Source organism: Physeter macrocephalus, chromosome 9 (assembly GCF_002837175.3).
Source record: "Physeter macrocephalus isolate SW-GA chromosome 9, ASM283717v5, whole genome shotgun sequence".
NCBI classification, from domain to species: domain Eukaryota; kingdom Metazoa; phylum Chordata; class Mammalia; order Artiodactyla; family Physeteridae; genus Physeter; species Physeter macrocephalus.
The window spans coordinates 55,978,769-55,989,271 of NC_041222.1; positions in this window are offsets into that span (position 1 = coordinate 55,978,769).

The window sequence follows — 10,503 nt, forward strand, 5'->3', positions numbered from 1 at the left end:
GGGTCACTGCTCCTTCCCCTGGGTCCCGATGCACACACTACTTTGTGTGTGCCCTCCAAGAGTGGAGTCTCTGTTTCCCCCAGTCCTGTAGAAGTCCTGCAATAAAATCCTGCTGACTTCAAAGTCTGATTCTCTAGGAATTTCTCCTCCTGTTGCCAGCCCCCCACGTTGGGAAGCCTGATGTGGGGCTCAGAACCTTCACTCCAGTGGGTGGACTTCTGTGGTATAAGTGTTCTCCAGTTTGTGAGTCACCCACCCAGCAGTTATGCGATTTGATTTTATTGTGATTGTGCCCCTCCTACCATCTCATTGCGCTTCTCCTTTGTGTTTGGATGTGGGGTGTATCTTTTTTGGTGAGTTACAGTGTCTTCCTGTCAATTATTGTTCAGCAGTTAGTTGTGATTCCGGTTCTCTCGCAAGAGGGAGTGACCGCACGTCCTTCTACTCCGCCATCTTGAACCAATCTCCTTCATTTTGCTGTCTTTTGCTCTTATCCCCCTTCTCCCCTCCCGCCCCGCCACTCCCTGCATTATGGCATTTCAGTATGATTCTTTTTAATATTGTTTAACAGCCTTAATCTGCTGTGGTTTCTAGTTTATGTCTTCTTTCCCATCATTCTTGAGTTCTTTTCTGAGTTCTGCCACTTTAGGTCTCCTTTGTTTCTTATTATTTGACTCAGTAACCAAAGAGCTCTACATATAATCATTAAACCTATAGGTTTCTTTTTTATATATTTGTTTTCATTTCTGTTAGAGGTTTGCAGTGTTTCTCTCTCAAAGACATTATTACCGCAGCGTTTTGAAAACCCTAATGGGGGCAAGCCTTCTCTTCTGCTCTTCGGGTAACTAACTGTAGAAACATTTTCATTATACTTAGATTACCACATTATTCTTGATTCCCATAGTTTCAGTTAGCTGGAAAAAGAGTTGCCTGACACGATTTTACCCTTCCTCTGAAGACTTTGATATTTGGATTATCCATCTTTCAGAACATACCTGTGTCTTTTTCACACAATCTGGTAAATATTATAATATTTAAGCATCACAGGGGCATTGATGCATAACTGAACCCTGGACTGGCCAATCAAGACTCACAAGGAACGGGCTTTAGGAAACCAAACTGATGTGTCTTGGGCCACCTGAAAAAATATGCAGCAACTCAGGTTACATCTGGAATTCATTGGGTGTTTTCTCTGTCCCTTTCTGATCAGTTTTCTCACCACCCTCCTCATGAAAATCAGGCCATCTGGGTGAATTCATGCACATGCCGTGGTTTAGTTTCTCAAGGAGCAGGTATTGATCACTGCCATAGTTCAAAGCAGGGCCTTAAGTGGCAAGGTGGGACTGGGAGTCTTTCAAAGCAGTAGAGAGAGGTGGGAGGAGTGCCCTTGGCCACTGGGATTCTTGACTCCCAGGTAATGCAGAGAATGCAGTGATTTATGAAGTGCACTGTACTAAATTACAGTAAAATTGTGTGGTACCATTTAGGGCATACTGTATTTCTCCAAACATAGTGATTTCATTTTGACCTTAACAGTTAGTCTGCAGTCTATAATATATTTACATTGCCTTTCTAAACATATACTTTATTTACTGTACAGTCTGTAAAATATTTATGTGAATTTCTTAAAGATATTGTATATGGTACATTATTTTTATTCACTTTTTTCCCCCTTCCTGGAACAGGCATGCAGTGAATTGGGACATTTTGAAATCAAGGAAAGTGTCAGGAAAGAAGGAGACACAATGCAACAGAAAGAAGAGATGGTGCCTTTTTTCTTGTTGGTCTTGTTCTCACCTTCCTAGAGACCTGTTGGTTGAGAGAACAAGACATCCCTGGAGCTGATGACTACCTGGTATCAGGTGTTTTGGGTTCAACATGAAGGACTGAAATGGAAAGTCAATATAAATCCATCCAAATTTCAAAGAAAGGAAGGACCACATGTGTGCAAAGGCACATGCTCATACACACACACACACACACACACACACACACACACACATGCCCCTAAGACATAAAACAAGTCATTCATTTGGCTTGATTGCCTAGAGTATAGACTTTTTACTCTCCAACTTGGCCAAATAATTGCTATCCTCTCTTCTCACTTGGTTTAGGTCCTGAGAAGTCTCCGTGAGATGAAGGAAAAATGTGAATGGGAGAACTGAGGCATTTGTTGAGAAAATGTGGGCTGATAAATACAACCACCATCCCCAAATCTTTAATGAAATCTATGTAACACTCCAAGTAAACAGAATTTGACTGAATTGTCCCAAAGATCAAATTTCTCAAATAATTATTAAACTCTTCACATCATTTGGAATAAATACTTTGACACAGAGGCTAGGTCTATGGGTTGCCACCTATCTGGCTAAAAAGTGAAAAACAAAATTAGTCAACCGTGAGAATGTTTTGTCTTCGTGATAGTAATTTTGTTTGAAGTTATCCAGTTAGGATCCAGACTTGGTTCATTCATTGGAATGCACAGTACCATTAGTTCTCCATATTACAGAGAAAATGGGCTTCATTTGCAGAAACTCAAGATGGAGGGGGTTGTGGTGGAACTCATTAAAAACCATTTAACACTAAGCTAAATGTCAGCATACTTTGAAAGAGGCCTATTAGTTAATGTACACAAGAAGTTATCAGCACTTATGATAAGCCAAAGAAACCAAACAGTGAAGCCCATTAGATGGTGCTTGTAAGACACTTGAGCTTTAAGAAATGTTTTAGATAAATTAGATTGGGATTGACAGAAGAAAAAAAATGCTCTTACAGGGAAGGATTTTTATTTAGACCCCTTACCTGGAGCCAAAAATCGTGAGTTTTGACTGACCCTAAATGACTAACTTGTCTACAATGAATTGGTGACCTCATAGGGGACAGATAAAACATAATTACATTACAACCAGAAGTTTTGTTGTTTTTTTGTCGCTTTGTGGAGATAATGGATATAATAGACAAGGTCCTCACCAACACCCAAATAATGTTATTGCTTCCAAAGACTGTAATTCAAAGCCTCTCTTTCTCAGTAGAGTCTGCTGGCATTACAGTGAAAAAGCAGTTCTGGTACATACTTCTGATAATCTGGCTCAATCTAAGAATAACATTTGGAATCTTCAGAGTAATATTATTTCTCTCAAAGGGGCCTGCAGAGAATGCAAGGCTGTAATCCCTGGCAAGAATATTCTATGGTGACAATTGAGAGAGGAGAACCATATGATTTGACAGTCAGTTGAAAGGGATGTGGATAAGGAAAATTAGTGAGTCTACCCCCAAAACAGGTCAGAGTGGATGATCACTCCACCTCAGAGGAATGTCTATAGGAAGCCTCAACATTTTTATGAAAGGATAGCAATGGAGACTATATTTATATGCCATATTATGTTATAATAATATTTTTAGATACAAAATATTACAAATGGGTATGATTACCAGCTACCACCTATAGAGAAAAAAAATCAGTGATACATAAGCACATGTCAAATTTTAATCAATTTAGATATTTGTGAGACCTCTATTATTAACTAATTGAAAACTATGCCTTTGGGTAATTGAATAATTTGACCTCATATAAAATTTTTGGATAAAAGCCAATTAAATGCCAGAGAATATATTTGAAGTTGATAATTTTGGTTTTAGTATACTTAATCTTAAATGATTCTTTCTGCTAATAATTAGATAGTAGGACCTGTTTTGTTTTGTAAGGCCACTGCTGGTCCGTAGTAACAGAAACATGTCATCGGTATCAGGAAGAATCCTAATCATTTTGCATCTCAATTAGCAGGAAGCTATTTACTTAGCTCATCTAAAAGTCAAATAAAATGATCAGGATGAGAGTTAAAGGAAGGGGAACCAAACTAAAAGTATTAAATTTGGATCTTTTAATTTTTTCTTTCAGTTTTTAGAAGACTTCCAACTAAGCTCTAGTAGCTAAATAATAATAGCTGAACATATTATGAATTTCTCTTATTTGCCAAATACTGTTCTACATTGTCTCTAGGCATACATTTATTTAATCTTCACAATATTCCTAGGAGGCAAGTACCATTGTGATCCCTCCCCATTTCACAGATATAGAAACTGAAGCTTAAAGTTTATAACTTGCCCAATATCATATATCAAATAAATGGGAGAGTCAAGATTTGAATGTAGACACACTATACTGCACCTTGGTTTAACCCAAGTACCCTGATGAAGTAGCCTTCAGACAGCCCAATATCAAGCCTTTTGTACACCCAAAATAAATAACTCTTTATTCAGAAAATGCTTATTGATGTTGATGATTTAACAGATTATAAAGGAAAATAATTACTACATGATATGGATATTGAAACATTTAGAAGAGAATGAAGGATCAAACAGAAGTGTGTGTATGGTGAGGAAGAACGTGAAGGGAGGTGTTTAGGGATGGAGGTAAGATAGACATTAAAAAAAAAACACTTAAGGAAAGAAAATGCCTCCTTCTCGTCTGTTAGAATCATACACAAAGCATATTATCCTCAGAAGATAGGTCAAAAAAGGGGAAAAGTTAAGGAGCAGGGTGATTTATGCCCTGTTTAAGTCTTAACAACTGGCATGGCTTCTTTTCTCCCCAGGAGCCCATTAAAACAACTACAGTGAATAAGTTCAGCTGTAACATATACACACTACTATATATAAAATAGATAACTAATAAGGACTTACTGTATAGCACAGGGAACTCTCCTCGATACTCTGTAATGGCTTTATGGGAAAAGAATCTAAAAGAGGGTGGATATATGTTTACATATAACTGATTCACTTTGCTGTACAGCAGAATCTAACACAGCATTGGAAATCAACTATACTCCAATGAAATGTTTTTTAAAAGAATAAATAAAAACAACAAAACAAAACAAACAAACAAAACATCTACAGTGACATCACTGATATCCACAGATCAACCCTTGGCCTCCTGGCATTAGATATTGAACACCTGCCTATTAGGAGAATAGATTGTGAGTGGCTACTTCAGGTACCACATTATTAAGTAGAATAACACAATATCTCTGGACCAAGTTTGCCTTGTTTCAAAATAAAGACTGTTTTGTGGAATGTTGGAGACATTACTAGATTTATTGTAAGGACAGCTGAATTTAAATTTTGGCCTTTCCACTGATTATTTATTTGATTTCTGAAAGATCCCCAAACGTTTCCCTAGCTTTCTGTCCAAGGTATTTTTAAAGGTTAGAATGAATGCTTAGTTTTTATTATTGTTGCATAGTTTTAGTGTGAGCATGGCAAATTAGTGAAATGCTCACTTGCTTCCACTTATTAAATGTTAAAAAGGCAGGTCATAATCTTTTTTCTCTCATCCAAGAATGTTATTCAATAACCATATATACAATGACTGCACAGTTTCAGTTCACAAACACTTATGACCACATTATCTGCCTTATGTATACTAAATGTTTGTGAGACATCAAAAAGAAGAAAAAATAAATACCATACAAAAAAGCTATGCTTCATCTAATGTGTCATTATCACTTTAAAATCTAATACTTTAAGTTATAGTATGTTTAGACAAAATGTACACATAGTTAAAATCAGCAAGAGTCCAAAATTACTCTAGTCAAAGGACAGTGGATTTTGATCTGTTGCTATAATAACTTGAAGACCAGATCACCTATTATTGGTCCCTTAAATTAAGCCTGGTTTGACTTCAGGAACAGAAACGTTTTGGTTCTGTGCCAAGGAAAAGGGGGAGTCTATCGTGAGGCAAGCTTCCAAACATAGGAATCAAAAAATAGTTGGCTCTTCTGTAAACTGGAGCTGGGTAGATGTAAGAAACAGAATCAGTTCTGGGTCTCCCAAGGGTCACATAATGTCCTTACTCCATCTCTCAGGCTCTGCATGCTTTATTTCAGCTGTAGTTATCTTGATACCGTCTGTCTACTCTTTCACTAGACTGGCTTTCATTGCTTACACATGGTCCAACATGGTGACCTCAAGTTTATTTGATCTTATGGATAGGTTATTCCCGTTTGCCAACTGCAGCCCTGATCCTCAACTGAGGAAGCATGTCTACTCCAGATGGGACATGTGTATCTGAATCTTTAGCATTGGAGAAGAAGGGCATGGGCAGTTTAAATATCCATCTTTCATATTTCAATAAAAAATTTTATATTTGGAAAAGTTCAAACCTAACCAATGTTTTTATTATGGAAATTATGGAAACTAGAGCTCCATAAAATTTTCCTGGGGAATGAGAAAAAATATTAAAATTTAGAGGCACGCTTGATTGAAGTCTCTGTTTCCGTGTCTTTTGGTTCAAACTCAAGAGAGAGTGAAAGCCTGACTCATTCTAGGCAGCAAATGAATTGACTGGCTGGGGCAGGTTTTCCACCTCTGGTTGAGTTTACTGTGACTAGAAAAATGGATCGGGTAGAACAAACTTGAACTTCAGCGGGGGATATGGATCGTGGAGTTCCCAGAGAAGAGTATTATGGGTGGTTAGTTTTCCCCCCAAAACCTGTTAACTATGCAGCTGCAGTGACTGAGCTTCATGAAGAGATAAACCTTGGATTCAAATTTGAAGGAAGGCACATAATTTAAATAAATCAAGAATTGAGAAGAGAGCATTCTGGGTAGGAGATATTTCAAAAGCAAAAGTATCCAAAATGAAGTTTATGCAATATGTTCTGAGGGTAATGGCCATGCTAACAGTTTTACGGCAGATTAGCTTTTGAGGAATGGCCTGAAGCAGTTTTGCAACCAAAATCACAGATGCAATTGTTCTCAGGACCACATTCTCCGCTGCCAATGAACATTTCTGTTGGGAAAGGATTTTTGTCTGAAAGTTACCAAGTTTGCAAAATATATTTACCATTAGGAAGGAGTAGCTGGAGCCTGCTAGAAAGGAAGAAGCTACTGGGTTTCTAATGCTCTCAGCAGATTTTCTTCCAAATGTGGTTTTCCAGCTTGAAATGGAGAATAGATGTGTACTTATCTCTAAAAGGTTGGGATTCATGTATTCAAAGTTTCAAAAGAATGTGCTTAGATAGGCCTTTCCTTTCTTCCTTATGTCTAAGGAAGTAACTTTTGCTGGGAACCAATAAGGGCAAATGGAGCCCCAAAAGTTGGGGTGCGTGTGTGTGTGTGTGTGTGTGTGTGTGTGTAGCAGAAAAAGATAGAGATGGGAGGAAGTAGGGAGGCTATGGAGGGCAATAAAGACTAGCTTTTCTTTATAATTTTACCTCCCAGGGCCATTCCGTGTAACCTCTTCCTAATGTATCTTAGACACAGGATGAGGAAAGATGGGGTGAGGGGCTCCTGGATTCTAGGGAGTAGAAAGGAAATTATTAATTTCAGTAAAGTGGGATGGTTCAGGAAACCACTGAGTTCCTCTGGTAGGGGAAGAGAATACTCTGTGGAATTTTCTCTTTTTTTTTCCAATACTGACATCCTCCTCTGATATGTACATGCTACGCTATGGTAGGTGACCCAGGTAGGATTATGTGCAGCATTTTTATGGTTCTCATTCATTTCTCCTGTTCAATGGAGATACGGACGATCTTTATCCCATATGAATTTGTGACGAGGCTTGATTTTTCTCTGCCCAGGCCTGCTGAGACAGCTCCTGGTATGCCTATTTTAACTTCTCTCTCGGGTCCGTCTTCCTGGCCCTGTTGTCAGTTTATTTTGCCTTTGGGCTGAACGGGGCCTCTCCCTTCCTGTGAGTGCTTTGTCATTGCTCAGTCAGCAAGTTATCGCCTCCTCTGTCTCTGCAGTTTCTCCTCTGGCCTTGCTTTCAAGTACGCAGGGCTGTCCAGGAATGTCCCATCTGCCCTCTAGGATCATCTATTCCTTATTCCAAAGGCTTGAGGAAGAGTTCTGTTTTGTTTTTTAAATTTTTCATGAGGTTGTGGCGAATCAGGCTTTCAGAGGACTCTGGGAGGCAGAAGTTCCCAGGGCTCACACAGGCCAGAAGTTATTGGCTTGGTGAAAGCTGTTACTTTGTTTTAAGAACCAGCCTGAGTCTGTTATTGCTGGGGACCCCAGAGGTTAATCACTCAGAGGGAGTTTGATCCTGTCCTGTCTGAGAGGGAACACTGCAGCGCCTTTGTCTCCTCGCTGCCCGCCCTTCCAAAACAGCCCTGCCCTCCTGCCTGGGCCTTCCTAACATCCCCGGCTCACCCTCCCTGGGGCCAAGCAAAACCGTCACACCAGAACTCCCAGAGGGGGAAGGGATAGGGGACTTGCGATTGTGAAGTCCATTTATCAGGTGGATAAATAATGTCCACAAAGCACAATAATATCAGGCGTTGACCTCAGTTTTGTTTTCTCTTTTCACGAAAGTCCTGCTGTCTATGATTTTTAAAACATTTTTTTATTCCTCTATTGTGAAATACAGTATGCACTGAGAAAAAGTACATAAAACGTATTGGTTCAGGTTACTGAAATGGTACAAAGCTACATACCTACCACTTTATTATTTGAAATGCTACTTTATTCAGGCTGGAAAAAAAAAGTCCTCTAAAACTTGGTCCCTTTGGACTTATGGAAAATAATGAGGAATGTATATGTGAAAATATGGATTTGGTTTTTAATATCTCAACAGTGCCATTGTTATTTTATGTTCATATATCCTGCTGAGCAATCGACTCAATTATTTGCCTGTAAAGCAACCACTTCATGGTTATCTGAGAGGAATTTTTTATTCCAGGCCACCTCCCCTTATTAAATGGCTGTACTTTAGCACTTTTTTCCATCTTCTGCAAGGCTTAACCCAAGAAAAGCAAATTGGTCTGCCTATCAGCGTAGGTAAAACACAGTCCTTTGTACTTTATAAGGGAAACAACAGCAAAATTTAATCATTCTTCTTATTCCCATGAATAATTCTACATAGCTGACTAAAGTGAAATCTTTTCATATTGATAAATATTTAATGTGTGCCTACTATGTGCTAGGCATTGTTCTAGATGCTTGAGCTATAGGAGTGAAGCAACAAAGATCCTTGCTCTTATGGAGCTTACATGACAGCAGTCAAGAAAGAGGCTGTAACAATAAACATAGTATTTAGGTAACTCATACAATACGATAGAAGGTGATGAGTGCTGTTAAAATAAGGAAAACACAGAACAGGGTCACAGAATTAGGACACAGGGCAGGGGTGGGAGGGCAGAGTGTTGTATTAAGTAGGGTTGTCAGCACTAGTCTTTTTGAAAAGGTAAGATGTGATCAGTCTTGAAGAAGGTGAGGGAGTTAGCCATCCAGATCTCTGGGGCAGAACATTCTAGAATGGTAGAGGGAACTGCTGAGGAAAGGCCATTATGATGGTACCATGTTAAGTATGTCTGAGAAAGAACAAGAAGGCCAGAGCAGAGTGGCTGGAGCGGAGGGAATGAGGAATGGAGGAGTTGGAGGTAACGACAGAGATCTGGGGAGCAATTCATGCAGGGCCCTGTGGGTCACAGTTAGGCTTCTGGCTTTTACTTTAGGAAAATGGTGAGTGAGCCCTTGCAGGATTTTCAGCAAAGGAAGGCACGATCTGATTCACTTTTTAAATGGGTGTGCCAGTTAATAAGCTATTAACTCTCAACCCCAAACTCACCCTTCTTGTATTTGGCTTTGTGATACTGGGGCTGGGACACTATGAACCACCTTTCTGCTTTTTCCCCCTGTTAGACTCTGGGGACTGCCAGAGCGGAGGCGGAAGAAGGGACTCGCTCCTTCCTATTGGCTTCCTGTGGCTTCCTGTCTGCTTCCTGTTTGCAGCAATGCTTCTGTAACCCAGCAGTCTCTTCCCTTAGAGCAGTTTGTAGCTTTTCTAGCGCTCACAGAACAAGCCTTCTCACACTCTCTCAGAGGCACCTGCCAGTCAGGGCCTCTCCTTAGAGGCCTGAGCTACTAAGTGTTAATATTTCCAACCTCTCTCCTCTGTTCCCCCGACCACGGTTGCTGCTTCCTGCCCTTTCTACGTCCATTATACCGCTTTTTGCCTTTTCAGTTACTCAGTTAACAACTTTATATCCAGTTAACAACTGTTTATATTATATTCTCTTTGTTAACTGGTGTGATTCCAGGTTTTTCCTAGATTGGGCAAGTAGAAGAATAGATTTTCCATCAGCCAAAGTGAGGCAAGTTGTAAGTAGAGCAGATTTAAGGGAAAATATCAAAAATCCAGCTTTGGACATGTTACTTAGACAAACAGAGATGTCATGTAGGCAGTTGGATATTAGCACAGAGCTGATTTTCATTCTTTTCTCTGTGGCCCCTGGGCCATGAGCACAACTTTCGCTAGACTAGAAATATTATTGAATGACTTATGTTCTTTTAGTTAAATTAATTTCAAGAATTTAAATCATTCAACTGAGAACACAGATGTTGGAATTAGAACTAGATTTGAATGCTGGCTCTCTGGTCGAAGTGACGTTGCATAAGATATGTGACCTCTCTAAGTCTCAACTTCATCAACTATAAAAATAAGGGTAATAATACCAAGGCTTAACAGTAATCGAAAAGTGGAAATTAAAAGATAAACTG